The following is a 19,860-nucleotide window of genomic DNA, read 5'->3' on the forward strand; positions in this document are numbered from 1 at the left end:
TAATGTGCAAAACAGTACATGACTCTCAGGCATAAGGAACAAGAAATAAACCTGCAAAATGATAAGCAATAAAAGTCACAGAGACTGGACTCAAAAGACTACTGCAAATATAGATGTACATAGGAGCAGTATTATAGTAGTTATATTCTTGTACATAGGGGCAGTATTATAGTAGTTATATTCTTGTACATAGGAGCAGTATTATAGTAGTTATATTCTTGTACCTAGTGGCAGTATTATAGTAGTTATATTCTTGTACATGGGAGCAGTATTATAGTAGTTATAATCTTGTACTTAGGGGAAGTATTATAGTAGTTATATTCTTGTACATAGGGGAAGTATTATAGTAGTTATATTCTTGTACATAGGGGCAGTATTATAGTAGTTATAATCTTGTACATGGGGCAGTATTATAGTAGTTATATTTTTGTACATAGTGGCAGTATTATAGTAGTTATATTCTTGTACTTAGTGGCAGTATTATAGTAGTTATATTCTTGTACATAGAGGCAGTATTATAGTAGTTATATTCTTGTACATAGTGGCAGTATTATAGTAGTTATATTCTTGTACTTAGGGGAAGTATTATAGTAGTTATATTCTTGTACATGGGAGCAGTATTATAGTAGTTATATTCTTGTACTTAGGGGAAGTGTTGTGAGTTCTGTTTTTGGGCTCCCTCTGGTGGTTACTGATGGTACTGGGTGATTTGTGTTCTGCTGTCTCTGGTGTCCACCTGTTCTATTAGGATTTGGGAGTTTCCTATTTAACCGGGCTTTCTTGTCATTTCCCCGCCGGCTATCAAGGTTATCAGAGTGTTTTGTTACCTCAGCTTCTGGCTTCAGTAATCTTCAGGACAAGCTAAGTTTTTGATTTTCTTGTTCCACGTTTTGATTTATTTTTGTCTTGTCCAGCTTGCATATAATTGTTTCTTTGCTGCTGGTTGCTCTAGCGGGCTGTAATTGCTCCTCATGTTCCATGAGTTGGAACATGAGTTCAAGTAATTACAGGATGGTTTTTTGAAGGGTTTTTTGCTGACCGCGCAGTTTACTTTTGCATCCTCTGCTATCTAGTTTTAGCGGGCCTCATTTTGCTGAATCTGATTTCATACTGTGTATGTGCCTTCCTCTCATTTCACCGTCATTATATGTGGGGGGCTGCTATTTCTGTGGGGTATTTCTCTGGAGGCAAGAGAGGTCTGTGTTTCTTCTAATAGGGGAAGTTAGATCTTCGGCTGGTGCGAGACGTCTAGGATCAACGTAGGCACGTTCCCCGGCTATTGTTATTTGTGTGTTCAGGTTTAGGGTCGCGGTCAGCTCAGGTTCCATCACCCTAGAGCTCGTTGGTGCTTGTCCTTTTGTGATTCCCTGCCATTGGAATCATGACCGTATAGCCGGCCCAAAATGTTTGGGCTGAAGTAGGAGGAAAAGTAGTCTGAGGAAGTTTTTTTTTTTTTTTTCTCCTCTGAGGTTGCTGCCTAGCCCTAATTGCAGTCTGGCTGATTTTTTTTTTTTTTTTTTTTTTTTCCCCCCCCCTCTTAATCCTTGAATGGCTCTGACCTTAGCTGTTTATCATGGACGTCCAAAGTTTAGCTTCCAGCTTGAATAATCTTGCTGTTAAGGTTCAAAATATACAAGATTTTGTTGTACATGCTCCTATGTCTGAACCTAGAATTCCTATTCCAGAGTTCTTTGCTGGAGATAGATCTAGTTTTCTGAATTTTAGGAACAATTGCAAGCTGTTCCTTTCTTTGAAATCTCGCTCTTCTGGAGACCCTGCTCAGCAGGTTAAGATTATTATATCTTTCCTGCGGGGTGACCCTCAAAATTGGGCATTTGCATTGGCACCAGGGGATCCTGCGTTGCTTAATGTGGATGCGTTTTTTCTGGCATTGGGTTTGCTCTATGAGGAACCTAACCAAGAGATTCAGGCTGAAAAAGCTTTATTAGCTCTCTCTCAGGGGCAAGATGAAGCAGAAATATATTGTCAAAAATTTCGGAAATGGTCAGTGCTTACTCAGTGGAATGAGTGCGCCCTGGCTGCAAAGTTCAGAGATGGCCTTTCTGAGGCCATTAAAGATGTTATGGTGGGGTTCCCGGCGCCTACAGGTCTGAATGAGTCCATGACTATGGCTATTCAGATTGATCGGCGTTTACGGGAGCGCAAACCTGTGCACCATTTGGCGGTGTCTTCTGAACAGGCACCTGAGATAATGCAATGTGATAGAGTTCAGTCTAGAAGTGAACGGCAAAACTATAGGCAGAAAAATGGGTTGTGCTTTTATTGTGGTGATTCAGCTCATGTTATATCAGCATGCTCTAAACGCACAAAAAAGGTTGATAAGTCTGTTGCCATTAGTACTTTACAGTCTAAGTTCATTCTGTCTGTGACTCTGATTTGCTCATTATCATCCATTTCCGTCGATGCCTATGTAGATTCAGGCGCTGCCCTGAGTCTTATGGATTGGTCATTTGCCAATCGCTGTGGGTTTAGTCTGGAGCCTCTGGAAGTCCCTATTCCTTTGAAGGGAATTGACTCTACACCTTTGGCTATGAATAAACCTCAGTACTGGACACAAGTGACCATGCGTATGACTCCCGTTCATCAGGAGGTGATTCGCTTCCTGGTACTGTATAATTTGCATGATGTTCTAGTACTTGGTCTGCCATGGTTACAAACTCATAATCCAGTCCTTGACTGGAAATCAATGTCTGTGTTAAGCTGGGGTTGTCAGGGGGTTCATGATGATGCACCTCCGATTTCTATCGCTTCATCTACTCCTTCTGAGGTTCCTGTATTTTTGTCTCATTATCGGGATGTTTTTGAGGAGCCTAAGCTCAGTTCGCTTCCTCCTCACAGGGATTGCGATTGTGCTATAGATTTAATTCCTGGTAGTAAATTTCCTAAAGGTCGTTTGTTCAATCTGTCAGTGCCAGAGCATACTGCTATGCGGGATTATGTTAAGGAGTCCTTGGAAAAGGGACATATCCGTCCATCTTCGTCCCCTTTGGGAGCAGGTTTTTTTTTCGTGGCCAAGAAAGATGGGTCCTTGAGACCTTGTATAGATTATCGTCTTTTGAATAAGATTACCGTAAAATATCAGTATCCTTTGCCTTTGTTGACTGATTTGTTTGCTCGCATTAAGGGGGCTAAATGGTTCACTAAGATTGATCTCCGGGGTGCGTATAATCTTATACGAATAAAGCAAGGTGATGAGTGGAAAACCGCATTTAATACGCCTGAGGGCCATTTTGAGTATTTGGTGATGCCTTTCGGACTTTCTAATGCTCCTTCAGTCTTCCAGTCCTTTATGCACGATATTTTCCGTGAATATCTGGATAAATTTATGATTGTGTATTTGGATGATATTTTGTTTTTTTCTGATGACTGGGAGTCTCATGTTCAGCAGGTCAGGAAGGTGTTTCAGGTCCTGCGGGCTAATTCCTTGTTTGTAAAGGGCTCAAAGTGTCTATTTGGAGTCCAGAAGATTTCTTTCTTGGGGTATATTTTTTCCCCTTCTACTATTGAGATGGATCCCGTCAAGGTTCGGGCTATTTGTGACTGGACGCAGCCTGCATCTCTTAAGAGTCTGCAGAAGTTCTTGGGCTTTGCTAATTTCTATCGTCGTTTTATAACTAATTTTTCTAGTGTTGTTAAGCCTTTGACGGATCTGACTAAGAAGGGTGCTGATGTTGCTGATTGGTCTCCTGCGGCTGTGGAGGCCTTTCAGGAACTTAAACGCCGGTTTTCTTCTGCTCCTGTGTTGCGTCAGCCAGATGTTTCGCTTCCTTTTCAGGTTGAGGTTGATGCTTCTGAGATTGGAGCGGGGGCGGTTTTGTCACAGAGAAGCTCCGATTGCTCGGTGATGAAGCCATGTGCGTTCTTTTCTAGAAAATTTTCGCCCGCTGAGCGGAATTATGATGTGGGTAATCGGGAACTTTTGGCCATGAAGTGGGCATTTGAGGAGTGGCGTCATTGGCTGGAGGGTGCTAGACATCGTGTGGTGGTCTTGACTGATCACAAAAATCTGATTTACCTTGAGTCTGCCAGGCGTCTGAATCCTAGACAGGCTCGTTGGTCACTGTTTTTCTCTCGTTTCAATTTTGTGGTTTCATACCTGCCAGGTTCAAAGAATGTGAAGGCGGATGCTCTTTCTAGGAGTTTTGTGCCTGACTCCCCTGGAAATTCTGAGCCCACTGGTATCCTTAGGGATGGGGTGATTTTGTCGGCCGTCTTCCCAGACTTGCGACGTGCTTTGCAGGAGTTTCAGGCGGATAAACCTGATCGTTGTCCGCCGGAAAGACTGTTTGTTCCGGATAATTGGACCAGTAGAGTCATCTCCGAGGTCCATTCTTCTGCGTTGGCAGGTCATCCTGGAATATTTGGTACAAGAGACTTGGTGGCCAGGTCTTTTTGGTGGCCTTCCTTGTCTAGGGATGTGCGTTCTTTTGTGCAGTCTTGTGAGGTTTGTGCTCGGGCTAAGCCTTGCTGTTCTCGAGCCAGTGGATTGTTGTCACCTTTGCCTATCCCGAAGAGGCCTTGGACGCACATTTCTATGGACTTTATTTCGGATCTCCCTGTCTCTCAAAAAATGTCCGTCATCTGGGTTGTGTGTGACCGCTTTTCTAAAATGGTTCATCTTGTACCCTTGCCTAAGTTGCCTTCCTCCTCTGAGTTGGTCCCTCTGTTTTTTCAGAATGTGGTTCGTTTGCATGGGATTCCTGAGAACATCGTTTCTGACAGGGGATCCCAGTTTGTGTCTAGATTTTGGCGGACGTTCTGTGCTAAGATGGGCATTGATTTGTCCTTTTCGTCTGCATTCCACCCTCAGACGAATGGCCAGACGGAGCGAACTAATCAGACCTTGGAAACTTATTTGAGGTGTTTTGTTTCTGCTGATCAGGATGACTGGGTTACCTTTTTGCCGCTGGCCGAGTTTGCCCTTAATAATCGGGCTAGTTCTGCTACCTTGGTTTCTCCTTTCTTTTGTAATTCGGGGTTTCATCCTCGTTTTTCCTCTGGTCAGGTGGAGCCTTCTGATTGTCCTGGAGTGGACATGGTGGTGGATAGGTTGCATCAGATTTGGAGTCATGTGGTGGACAATTTGAAGTTGTCCCAGGAGAGGGCTCAGCAGTTTGCTAATCGCCGTCGCCGCGTGGGTCCTCGACTTCGTGTTGGGGACTTGGTGTGGTTGTCTTCTCGTTTTGTTCCTATGAAGGTCTCTTCTCCTAAGTTCAAGCCTCGGTTCATCGGTCCTTATAGGATCTTGGAAATTCTTAACCCTGTGTCGTTTCGTTTGGATCTCCCGGCATCGTTTGCTATTCATAATGTGTTCCATCGGTCGTTGTTGCGGAGGTATGAGGTACCTGTTGTTCCTTCGCCTGAGCCTCCTGCTCCGGTGCTGGTGGAGGGAGAATTGGAGTATGTTGTGGAGAAGATCTTGGATTCTCGTGTTTCCAGACGGAAACTCCAATATTTGGTCAAGTGGAAGGGTTATGGTCAGGAGGATAATTCTTGGGTGGTTGCCTCTGATGTTCATGCTGATGATTTGGTTCGCGCTTTTCATAGGGCTCATCCTGGTCGCCCTGGTGGATCTCGTGAGGGTTCGGTGACCCCTCCTCAAGGGGGGGGTACTGTTGTGAGTTCTGTTTTTGGGCTCCCTCTGGTGGTTACTGATGGTACTGGGTGATTTGTGTTCTGCTGTCTCTGGTGTCCACCTGTTCTATTAGGATTTGGGAGTTTCCTATTTAACCGGGCTTTCTTGTCATTTCCCCGCCGGCTATCAAGGTTATCAGAGTGTTTTGTTACCTCAGCTTCTGGCTTCAGTAATCTTCAGGACAAGCTAAGTTTTTGATTTTCTTGTTCCACGTTTTGATTTATTTTTGTCTTGTCCAGCTTGCATATAATTGTTTCTTTGCTGCTGGTTGCTCTAGCGGGCTGTAATTGCTCCTCATGTTCCATGAGTTGGAACATGAGTTCAAGTAATTACAGGATGGTTTTTTGAAGGGTTTTTTGCTGACCGCGCAGTTTACTTTTGTATCCTCTGCTATCTAGTTTTAGCGGGCCTCATTTTGCTGAATCTGATTTCATACTGTGTATGTGCCTTCCTCTCATTTCACCGTCATTATATGTGGGGGGCTGCTATTTCTGTGGGGTATTTCTCTGGAGGCAAGAGAGGTCTGTGTTTCTTCTAATAGGGGAAGTTAGATCTTCGGCTGGTGCGAGACGCCTAGGATCAACGTAGGCACGTTCCCCGGCTATTGTTATTTGTGTGTTCAGGTTTAGGGTCGCGGTCAGCTCAGGTTCCATCACCCTAGAGCTCGTTGGTGCTTGTCCTTTTGTGATTCCCTGCCATTGGAATCATGACAGGGAAGTATTATAGTAGTTATATTCTTGTACATAGGGGGCAGTATTATAGTAGTTATATTCTTGTACATGGGAGCAGTATTATAGTAGTTATATTCTTGTACTTAGGGGAAGTATTATAGTAGTAATATTCTTGTACATAGAGGCAGTATTATAGTAGTTAAATTCTTGTACATGGGAGCAGTATTATAGTAGTTATATTCTTGTACATAGGGGCAGTATTATAGTAGTTATATTCTTGTACATAGGGGCAGTATTATAGTAGTTATATTCTTGTACGTAGGGGCAGTATTATAGTAGTTATATTCTTGTACATAGGGGCAGTATTATAGTAGTTATATTCTTGTACATAGCGGCAGTATTATAGTGGTTGTATTCTTGTACATAGCAGTATTATAGTAGTTGTATTCTTGTACATAGGGGCAGTATTATAGTAGTTATATTCTTGTACATAGGAGCAGTATTACAGTAGTTATATTCTTGTACATAGGAGCAGTATTATAGTAGTTATATTCTTGTACATAGGAGCAGTATTATAGTAGTTATATTCTTGTACATAGGGGCAGTATTATAGTAGTTATATTCTTGTACATAGGGGGCAGTATTATAGTAGTTATATTCTTGTACATAGGAGCAGTATTATGGTAGTTAGATCTCTGTACATAGGTACAGTATTATAGCAGTTATATTTGTATCCACTTGGGGGAGGTATTATAGCAGATAACAACTGATAATATCCACATCTCTTACTAGGGAGTACAATGGCTCAGAATAGTTGTGTACTGTCGGGCTGGGATGTATCTGTTACATCAGATTATAGTTACATTAAATTCGTGAATTTACATTTCCCTTACCTTTATTTCCTTCTGGACAATTTTCTATGTATTTTTATATTATTCGCTGTGTTTATTATTTACTATATTCCTATTATTGTTGCTGTTAGTGTTACTTATTATTATCTTATAATGTTATAACCTGTTATAATGTTATAAATGACAGCGCAGGGCGGCAGCGGCTGGAACCGTCGGGGTCACCCAATGTTCATGGTTCTGGTAATTGAATAATAACGTCAGTCGTCTCGTCGTCTCTCGTACGGAAGGTTCTGGGAAATTAGATAAACGTTGATCTGTGTCGTCTTGATCGGAGAGATTCCTCTGAGCTTTGGTCTCTGGTCACCATCTCCAGCTGATGTCCTCTGCTCACCTCCAGGATCAGTGGTCCAGAATCTGTATTGTTCTCCCCGAACCTCCACATTTACAGTTTTACCATTATATTTATCTGAATTCTGTATTTTTATTTTCTTTATTTCATTCCAGACAGTTCGATGTCTTCAGGCTCGTGCTACATTGCTATAGACCATCTATGGGCAGGTTGGATGGAGTTTGTGGTCATGGAGCAGCTGGTGCCAGTGGGGGTCCATGGTCCCTCTGGTCCATAAGAGCACAGACCTCTCTCACTGTCAGAGTTGGAGGGTCCCGTTTGTTGCATTGAGCCCCCGGAGCTTCTTGTACAGCACAATGCACATTATTGGTGATAATTGAGCATCACGAACACGTTTTGTAGGCGCTAACTCTGCATCTCCCATAGGTGCTCGCTTCATTTTGGTCCTGTGACAAGACTAATGCAATATTCTGATACTGCAACAATGTAGCTATTACTTACTTATAGTTTTATATTTATTTTCTACCTTGTTTTTTTCCTTTACACATTATTATCCATTTTATCTACTTCTTTCTATTACAACTGTTGATTTTCTGGGTGAATTAAGGAGATTTTACATGAGAGATGACATAAAATATTTAGGGTAATTATTATTATGTACAGTGAATATCTGTCGTCACTTTAAAAAATCTTCACATCCCTTTTGGCACCGATTAATATCTTTATGGCAATAAGATCTCCATTATTCTGACAGAGAGCTTCAAATCCCCTGCAGAGCCATAGTGATATGTAAAATTCTACATGTGCCCACTAGGGGGAGCTCCCTGTAGACTGTTTTATAACACTATGTAACACATTTGTATTTTTTATTATTCCTGGGTGCAAATTGTGTTTTCCTAACCCGTTATGCCTAAAACAAATAGTAAATAGTTGTTGTTCCACAAAAACTTTGCTTCTGTGATCAGGAGAATGAAGACTCCTCAGTATTGAATATGAATGGAGAATTTTCCCGAAAACAGACAAATTTCAAAATTTCAATGTCCTGATCACAGAAGAAAATTTTTTTTTATAAAAATGTATAGTTATAGTGTAATTTCCTTTTTTATACATAATAAATATGAAATTGTTCTGCCCTGTGGTCATAAAATCAAAGTTTGTGCTGAATGAAGTCGTTTTTCCATAGTCTTTAAACATAAGCAGTTGAAATATTACACTTGGAAGCCAGGAAGAAAAATTGTTACATAGTGTAATTGTTGGCAATGGTTATAATGGTTCAGGGGTCTTACAATGTCCGGGATCCCCCTCCACCAGAAATAGCTAAAGAATCCATAAATGAAGTGTCCTCCTCTGTTTTTCTCAGTGTGATATCACGCAGGTCAAACCCTCTGCAATGTCAGGACTTTCACTCATGGCTTCAGTGTCGCCCCGCAGAGCATCGCTGACGTCTTCATTTCACGGAAATTCATGGTTTTCACTGCTGGAAATGAGCCAGAGAAATATAAACACTGTCCTGGATGGAAGAACAAAACAAACAGAGGAAGCACTTAACAAGTTTAAAAAAAGGCAAAGGGGCGGGAGGGAGAGACGAGAGGAAAGTGGGGTGACGGCCGAGCAGGGCAGGAATGCAGCCATATTGTACGGAGCAGATGTACGTCATGTGCCGCACACAGAGGACGACACCATAGTGGAAAGGAAGAGACCAGTGATATGTCCAACTCACTGTGTACAGACATTACTGATCCTGAGTATTATACTCCAGAGCTGCACTCACTATTCTGCTGGTGCAGTCACTGTGTACATACATTACATTACTGATCCTGAGTTACATCCTGTATTATACTCCAGAGCTGCACTCACTATTCTGCTGGTGCAGTCACTGTGTACATACATTACATTACTGATCCCGAGTTACATCCTGTATTATACTCCAGAGCTGCACTCACTATTCTGCTGGTGCAGTCACTGTGTACACACATTACATTACTGATCCTGAGTTACCTCCTGTTTTATACCCCAGAGCTGCACTCACTATTCTGCTGGTGCAGTCACTGTGTACATACATTATTGATCCTGAGTAACCTCCTGTATTATACTCCAGAGCTGCACTCACTATTCTGCTGGTGCAGTCACTGTGTACATACATTACATTACTGATCCTGAGTTACCTCCTGTATTATACCCCAGAGCTGCACTCACTATTCTGCTGGTGCAGTCACTGTGTACATACATTATTGATCCTGAGTAACCTCCTGTATTATACTCCAGAGCTGCACTCACTATTCTGCTGGTGCAGTCACTGTGTACACACATTACATTACTGATCCTGAGTTACATCCTGTATTATACTCCAGAGCTGCACTCACTATTCTGTTGGTGCAGTCACTGTGTACATACATTACATTACTGATCCTGAGTTACCTCCTGTATTATACCCCAGAGCTGCACTCACTATTCTGCTGGTGCAGTCACTGTGTACATACATTACATTACTGATCCTGAGTTACCTCCTGTATTATACTCCAGAGCTGCACTCACTATTCTGCTGGTGCAGTCACTGTGTACATACATTACATTACTGATCCTGAGTTACATCCTGTATTATACTCCAGAGCTGAACTCACTATTCTGCTGGTGCTGTCACTGTGTACATACATTACATTACTAATCCTGAGTTACATCCTGTATTACTGGAAACAGCAAGAGTGTTCACAGACATCCTCCTAACAGCCAGGATAGTGGGATACTGAATGCAGCTCTGGAGGATAATACAGGAACAATTAGGAAAGTTCAAGATGAAGTTATCTCTCGAAGGCCTGAAGTTACAGATGACACATTTCCTCGGTATTTTAGGCAATATACAGGATATGTGTCATCTGTAACTTTAGGCCTTTTAGAGATAATCTGAACTTTCTTGACTGTTCACAATTACAGTAATTTTCACGAGGGGTGCCGAGACTTTTACAAGCCGCTGTGCGTTACATTAGTTATCTAGTATGATCCTCCAGAGCTGCACTCACTATCCCAGTATCCTGGCTGTTAGGAGGATGTCTGTGAGCTCTCTTGCTGTCTTTAGTTATGACAACTAGCAGAATTGTGAGTGCAGCTCTGGAGGACAATGCTCAGCTATGCTCAGGTATGCAGTTGCCTCCACAATTTCTGGAAGTCGTAGTAGAATTGGCCTTTTCTCGCCTTTTCACGCCTCCATTTCCTTTCAGTCTTTATTCGGCTTCTGGATGAAATTCTATTAAGGCCCTAATGGCAGTGGTGGGAGGCTGAGCGCGTCCGGCCATCTGCACCCGGTAATGGAGCGAGCGCTGAGCCGGCTGCTACTTAACGGGACTGTTTACCTGTATGAATAAGTCCTTACAGCAAACACATTAATCCTCCCGTGTGACAGCGCCAGATCCGGCGCTCGACATTTTTGTATTTGCCGTCTTTACGAGCCGAGAGCTCAGGTGCCGCAGACGCCATCTCCCGAGTCAAACATTGTAAAGTTGTCATTGTGCAGCGGCCGGGACCACGGGTACTGCCAGTCTTGTGTTTCCATGACTCTCCAAGAAGGAGCCGATTATAACAAAACCCAAAAAGTGCAGAACCATCCAGAGAAATGAAATCCAGTGAATGTGGACGGAAATGTCACAACGCTTCTGTAAAGGGTCATAGGGGGGGATTTATTAAGGAACTTACGCCAAATCTGACATAAACACAAAAATAAGCTCCATTCATTAATACTGGCGTAGTGCACATAATTAATGGCCCCCAAACTGTTCTGATTCTCTTTACACAGCCAAAGAGAATTGATGAACTGTGTCTGCCTTTGGTCAACACTAGGTGGAGCTCACTGCATAGATTGAACCCAAAGACAGCTATCTCCCTCTAGTGGTGGTTGTATAAATCTATATGCAGTGAGTTTCCCCTAGTGGTGGATGTATAAATTTATGCAGTGAGTTTCCCCTAGTGGTTACTGTATAAATCTGTATGTAGTGAGCTCCCTCTAGTGGTGGCTGTATAATCTGCATGTAGTGAGCTCCCCCTAGTGGTGGCTGTATAAATCTGTATGTAGTGAGCTCCTCCTAGTGGTGGCTGTATAAATCTGTATGTAGTGAGCTCCCCCTAGTGGTGGCTGTATAAATCTGTATGTAGTGAGCTCCTCCTAGTGGTGGCTGTATAAATCTGTATGTAGTGAGCTCCCCCTAGTGGTGGCTGTATAAATCTGTATGTAGTGAGCTCCTCCTAGTGGTGGCTGTATAAATCTGTATGTAGTGAGCTCCCCCTAGTGGTGGCTGTATAAATCTGTATGTAGTGAGCTCCTCCTAGTGGTGACAGTATAAATCTGTATGTAGTGAGCTCCCCCTAGTGGTGGCTGTATAAATCTGTATGTAGTGAGCTCCCCCTAGTGCTGGCTGTAGCCCTGGTCTTCCTGCATGACTGGCACACCACTAGTCTACAGGGGCTGATTCATTAGAAATGACATAGTGTACAGCAGTCTTAATGAAGATCTCGCTGTAGTATGAGAGTTAATGAACTTTGAGCATCTTCACCACAGATGGTATTCCAGTGTGGGACTGGAGTAGCATTTCTGGGTTAAGAAATGGTGTCACTTTTGCTGAGTTTTACGGCATAGCCAAGCACCGGCCTGACCCGGCTTCTCCGCTGCTTCTAACTGGAGTTTGATGACTCGGCCCCCTAGAGCCTCAGGACCCGGCATAGATGAGTGGAAAATTCAATGTTTTACCAATCAGGGCGTCCATAACGGGGCCGTCGAGTCCGACAGAGATGAACCTGCTGATCGGATCAGCGGAGGGCCAGCACCTGCCAGGGAAGCAATAGTGAAGGAATGGATGATGTCTAAACAATGGGCCACCCTGTAATACCGGATTATGCTGAGCTCTGCGGGGGGGATTATTCCTCACCAGTCAGCAGAGACCCCTCAGTGACATCACAATGTCCTATTACAGCATTGGCCTCAAACCACTTCATCGTTGCAAACAAATGAAAGTTCCTTTTTCCCCAGATCACTTATCGGATTGCATTATGGCTTGTGGGCCGAGCGGAGCCGGCTTCTCCCGGGTGCTTCCTGTACACGGCGTCGGCCCATCTGCTGCGTCTGAGACACCAAGAAACTGACGGAGGAGCCCGAAAGTCTTCACTGACGATGATCAGAATATGTCTGTGTACGCGGGGATGCAGCAGAGCCGGGCGGGAGCAGTCTGAACATTGTGGGGTCTCCCTAGATTACAGAATATTGTGGATGATGCTGGCAGTCCCATGCAAAACGGCAAATATCAGAGGGAAAACCTCAATGTGTCAATGACAAATCTCTGCCACAATTGTAGATAAACCAAACAGCATAAAAAGAGGGAAAAACACATAATAGGGGCTGTAGTGCTGAGTGCAACCCCAGATCGTATCACACCGGAAGGGATTAGATACACGGCTCAGCAGTCAGTATCTCACAGGATAGGATTAGATACACAGCTCAGCAGACAGTATCACACAGGATAGGATTAGATACACAGCTCAGCAGTCAGTATCACACAGGATAGGATTAGATACACAGTTCAGCAGATAGTATCAGACAGGATAGGATTAGATACACAGCTCAGCAGACAGTATCACACAGGATAGTATTAGATACACGGCTCAGCAGTCAGTATCACACAGGATAGGATTAGATACACAGCTCAGCAGTATCACACAGGATAGGATTAGATACACAGCTCAGCAGACAGTATCACACAGGATAGGATTAGATACACAGCTCAGCAGTCAGTATCACACAGGATAGGATTAGATACACAGCTCAGCAGACAGTATCACACAGGATAGGATTAGATACACAGCGCAGCAGTCAGTATCACACAGGATAGGATTAGATACACAGCTCAGCAGACAGTATCACATAGGATAGGATTAGATACATGACTCAGCAGACAGTATCACACAGATAGGATTAGATACAGGGCTCAGCAGACAGTATCACACAGGATAGGATTAGATGCACAGCTCAGCAGACAGTATCACACAGGATAGGATTAGATACACGGCTCAGCAGACAGTATCACACGGGATAGGATCAGATACACAGCTCAGCAGACAGTATCACACAGGATGGGATTAGATACACGCTCAGCAGTCAGTATCACACAGGATAGGATTAGATACACGACTCAGCAGTATCTCACAGGATAGGATGAGATATACGGCTCAGCAGACAGTATCACACAGGACAGGATTAGATACACGGCTCAGCAGATAGTATCACACAGTATAGGATTAGATACACGGCTCAGCAGTATCACACAGGAGGATTAGATACACTGCTCAGCAGACAGTATCACACATGATAGGATTAGATACACAGCTCAGCAGTCAGTATCACACAGGATAGGATTAGATACACAGCTCAGCAGACAGTATCACACATGATAGGATTAGATACACAGCTCAGCAGTCAGTATCACACAGGATAGGATTAGATACACAGGTCAGCAGACAGTGTCACACATGATAGGATTAGATACACAGCTCAGCAGACAGTATCACACATGATAGGATTAGATACACAGCTCAGCAGTCAGTATCACACAGGATAGGATTAGATACACAGCTCAGCAGACAGTATCACACATGATAGGATTAGATACACAGCTCAGCAGTCAGTATCACACAGGATAGGATTAGATACACAGCTCAGCAGACAGTATCACACATGATAGGATTAGATACACAGCTCAGCAGACAGTATCACACATGATAGGATTAGATACACGGCTCAGCAGTCAGTATCACACAGGATAGGATTAGATACACGGCTCAGCAGACAGTATCACACAGGAGAGGATTAGATACACAGCTCAGCAGACAGTATCACACAGGATAGGATTAGATACACAGCTCAGCAGACAGTATCACACAGGATAGGATTAGATACACGGCTCAGCAGTCAGTATCACACAGGATAGGATTAGATACACAGCTCAGCAGACAGTATCACACATGATAGGATTAGATACACAGCTCAGCAGTCAGTATCACACAGGATAGGATTAGATACACAGCTCAGCAGACAGTATCACACATGATAGGATTAGATACACAGCTCAGCAGACAGTATCACACATGATAGGATTAGATACACAGCTCAGCAGTCAGTATCACACAGGATAGGATTAGATACACGGCTCAGCAGACAGTATCACACAGGAGAGGATTAGATACACAGCTCAGCAGACAGTATCACACATGATAGGATTAGATACACAGCTCAGCAGTCAGTATCACACAGGATAGGATTAGATACACGGCTCAGCAGACAGTATCACACATGATAGGATTAGATACACAGCTCAGCAGTCAGTATCACACAGGATAGGATTAGATACACGGCTCAGCAGACAGTATCACACAGGATAGGATTAGATACACAGCTCAGCAGACAGTATCACACAGGAGAGGATTAGATACACAGCTCAGCAGTCAGATTCTGACTCCTTTCCTCTCTTCCTCTTTGCTCTCCATGATCCTGGATCTCTTCTGATTTATGGATCCTCTCTGGTGGATCCGCCCCTGTTACAACTTACAATAACATTGTTATTTCAGAGCGATAAAAATAAAACAACTTGGACAAATTTATACAGAAGTGAAAATAACATTTTCCAGTGAAGTTTTACTAAAAAGAAAAAACTCCAGCAATTTCCTTGGAGGAAGCAGGAATATATTGAGCTTTTCTCTGGGGTCCTCACATTGGGATTCTGGAAGTATCTACTGTAATCCCCATAAAAGCCGCCATTAATATCTGGTCATGGGACGTATGGAGGACACAGCGCAGTATAGAGTACAAGGTTAAAAAAAAGGTAATTAATTGTTTTTTTAGTCAACGTTAAAAAAAAGAAGAAGAACACCCCCATCCAGGGTGGGAAATTTCAGGTCTTGAAAAATGGGGACATGTTTATATTTTTTTTCCAAAGTTCTGATTTTTTTTTAACCCCTAAAATGTATAATAACCTAAAAGTTTAATATTTCTGTCATGTAACATCGCCTCCGCCCGTTATTCTGACAGTGAACGCTGTATAAATGAAACCAGAAAATAAATGGAGGAAGTTACATTTTTACTTTTCACCGTTTTACCTCACTTTATTTTTTTTTCTTGTTTTTCACTTTATAATATGGCAAAATGACTGGTAATTCCTCAAAATATAACTTGTGCAAAAAATAAATAAAATAATAAAAGAATAAAATAAAAGCCGTCTTAATTTATAGTGATGAAAAAGAGAAGGGGAAGAAAAAACTAAAAGTGCAAAATTGAAAACTGGCTGCGGCGGGAGGTCTATGGGGGGGGCTGTTCCTCCTGGCGGGGGCCATTATCTATCACGGGGCGGCACGGTGGTGCAGTGGTTAGCACAGCAGTCTTGCAGCGCTGGGGTCCTGGGCTCCAATCCCACCCAGGACAACATCTGAAAAGAGTTTGTATGTTCTCCCCGTGTTTGCGTGGGTTTCCTCCGGGTTCTCCGGTTTCCTCCCACATTCCAAAGACATACTGATAGGGAATTTAGATTGTGAGCCCCAACGGGGACAGTGATGATAATGTGTGCAAAACTGTAAAGCGCTGCGGAATATGTTAGCGCTATATAAAAATAAAGATTATTATTATTATCATGGGGACACATACTGGAGGTCAGGCAAAAAAAAAAGTACAAAGTGTCTGTCGGACAGGAGGGAGAAAGGGAGGACTTGTATGTAGAAAATCTAGGTGTGGATGTGTCACTGTGCAGGAGGCCATGGATGGAGGAGCAGAGAACTGGGGCCATGGATGTCTCTGTGACTGGACAGCTACAGAGGAAGAACAGAGATGTTCTATAACGCTGGTAAATCTGAACTCACTGCCTGGGACTGCGAGGACTCCCCAGGACTGAATGGGGCATGAATCAAAGCTTCTGACAAATGTGCAAATGGCAGAGAACAGCTGCACACAACCATATGTTCCCCACAGCCACGGAGTCTAATGGCCATCACTGATAACACAGAGATAAGATGTCAATCACTGATAAGATCACAAAGATAAAAAGGGGAATCTCATATAGGAGTCTCATCTGTACAGATCCAGGACCGAACAACCGCCTGCACCGCCCGACTCATCCCAATGGCTACATATGTATCAGCGATTCATAGAAAGGAAACATCCACAATAATCATAACTCATAACCTGCAACAATATCCACAAAAAATCACATCATATCTCCGGTGTGGAGTTATATTCATGTACATAGGAGTAGTATTATAGCAGTTATATTCTTGTACATAGGAGCAGTATTATAGCAGTTATATTCTTGTACATAGGAGCAGTATTATAGTAGTTATATTCTTGTATATAGGAGCAGTATTATAGTAGTTATATTCTTGTATATAGAAGCAGTATTATAGTAGTTATATTCTTGTACATAGGGGCAGTATTATAGTAGTTATATTCTTGTACATAGGAGCAGTATTATAGTAGTTATATTCTTGTATATAGAAGCAGTATTATAGTAGTTATATTCTTGTACATAGGGGCAGTATTATAGTAGTTATATTCATGCACATAGGGGCAGTATTATAGCAGTTATATTCTTGTATATAGAAGCAGTATTATAGTAGTTATATTCATGTATATAGGAGCAGTATTATAGTAGTTATATTCTTGTATATAGAAGCAGTATTATAGTAGTTATATTCTTGTACATAGGGGCAGTATTATAGTAGTTATATTCATGTACATAGGGGCAGTATTATAGCAGTTATATTCTTGTACATAGGAGCAGTATTATAGTAGTTATATTCTTGTACATAGGGGCAGTATTATAGTAGTTATATTCTTGTATATAGGAGCAGTATTATAGTAGTTATATTCTTGTATATAGGAGCAGTATTATAGTAGTTATATTCTTGTATACAGGAGCAGTATTATAGTAGTTATATTCTTGTACATAGGGGCAGTATTATAGTAGTTATATTCTTGTACATAGGTACAGTATTATAGTAGTTATATTCTTGTACATAGGAGCAGTATTATAGTAGTTATATTCTTGTACATAGGTACAGTATTATAGTAGTTATATTCTTGTATATAGATGCAGTATTATAGTAGTTATATTCTTGTATATAGAAGCAGTATTATAGTAGTTATATTCTTGTACATAGGGGCAGTATTATAGTAGTTATATTCTTGTACATAGGAGCAGTATTATAGTAGTTATATTCTTGTATATAGAAGCAGTATTATAGTAGTTATATTCTTGTACATAGGGGCAGTATTATAGTAGTTATATTCATGCACATAGGGGCAGTATTATAGCAGTTATATTCTTGTATATAGAAGCAGTATTATAGTAGTTATATTCATGTATATAGGAGCAGTATTATAGTAGTTATATTCTTGTATATAGAAGCAGTATTATAGTAGTTATATTCTTGTACATAGGGGCAGTATTATAGTAGTTATATTCATGTACATAGGGGCAGTATTATAGCAGTTATATTCTTGTACATAGGAGCAGTATTATAGTAGTTATATTCTTGTACATAGGGGCAGTATTATAGTAGTTATATTCTTGTATATAGGAGCAGTATTATAGTAGTTATATTCTTGTATATAGGAGCAGTATTATAGTAGTTATATTCTTGTATACAGGAGCAGTATTATAGTAGTTATATTCTTGTACATAGGAGCAGTATTATAGTAGTTATATTCTTGTACATAGGTACAGTATTATAGTAGTTATATTCTTGTATATAGATGCAGTATTATAGTAGTTATATTCTTGTATATAGAAGCAGTATTATAGTAGTTATATTCTTGTACATAGGGGCAGTATTATAGTAGTTATATTCTTGTACATAGGAGCAGTATTATAGTAGTTATATTCTTGTATATAGAAGCAGTATTATAGTAGTTAAATTCTTGTATATAGAAGCAGTATTATAGTAGTTATATTCTTGTACATAGGGGCAGTATTATAGTAGTTATATTCTTGTACATAGGAGCAGTATTATAGTAGTTATATTCTTGTATATAGAAGCAGTATTATAGTAGTTATATTCTTGTATATAGAAGCAGTATTATAGTAGTTATATTCTTGTACATAGGAGCAGTATTATAGTAGTTATATTCCTGTATATAGAAGCAGTATTATAGTAGTTATATTCTTGTACATAGGGGCAGTATTATAGTAGTTATATTCTTGTACATAGGGGCAGTATTATAGTAGTTATATTCTTGTACATAGGGGCAGTATTATAGTAGTTATATTCTTGTACATAGGGGCAGTATTATAGTAGTTATATTCTTGTACATAGGGGCAGTATTATAATAGTTATATTCTTGTACATAGGAGCAGTATTATAGTAGTTATATTCTTGTACATAGGGGCAGTATTATAATAGTTATATTCTTGTACATAGGGGCAGTATTATAGTAGTTATATTCTTGTACATAGGGGCAGTATTATAGTAGTTATATTCTTGTACATAGGGGACAGTATTATAGTAGTTATATTCTTGTACATAGGGGACAGTATTATAGTAGTTATATTCTTGTACACAGGGGACAGTTACATTTTTACTTTGCAATGTTAAAGCACAACTAATCGGTAAATATTTGGTAGCTGTTTACACAGGACGATATGCTGCGAGAAAGATGATTCTAAAGATGATTCTATGACCAAATGAATAGATCAAGCAACAAACATTTTTCTCCTTTGTCAGGTAATTTTCAGCCTGTGTAGTCTACTCCATTATTGTCAAAATGAGTATTCTTAGAGATGGTCATTGATGATAACACTGGTCTACAAAAAAAAAAAAAAATCTGGCATGGACTTTAAGAACAGTTTTAGACTAATTTGAGGTCGCTGAATTCAAATCTGATCTTACAATTTCTCTATCACATCACAATTTTGCGCTGTAGGTATATAGCCCATTTTCATGAATTCCATGATAAATATACTTACTAACTATGTTACTATGTTACTATGTTACTATAAGTAGTGTATGCAAAGTGCCGGTTTATACGGTTCACTAAGGTAAATTTAGTTTTCATTTAGTCTCCCAATAAATGTGAGAATATCTTTGTTTTCCTTGAACATACATAATTCCCATTTGTTCTGATAACGCCCTTGTTTTCTGTGCTACTGGGACAGTAGAGCTACAGCAGAGCATTGGGTGAACACTGAACGGCCTCAGCGACAGAGTTTGGCATCTGGCGATAAGAATGTCATCCGTGATCCTCTAGTGGAAGGACATTGTCTTTCCTCCCTTACACATAAAGCTTGGATTGATGAAGCAGTTCGTCAGAGCTCT

Source organism: Ranitomeya imitator, chromosome 7 (assembly GCF_032444005.1).
Source record: "Ranitomeya imitator isolate aRanImi1 chromosome 7, aRanImi1.pri, whole genome shotgun sequence".
In the NCBI taxonomy this organism is placed as follows: Eukaryota; Metazoa; Chordata; class Amphibia; order Anura; family Dendrobatidae; genus Ranitomeya; species Ranitomeya imitator.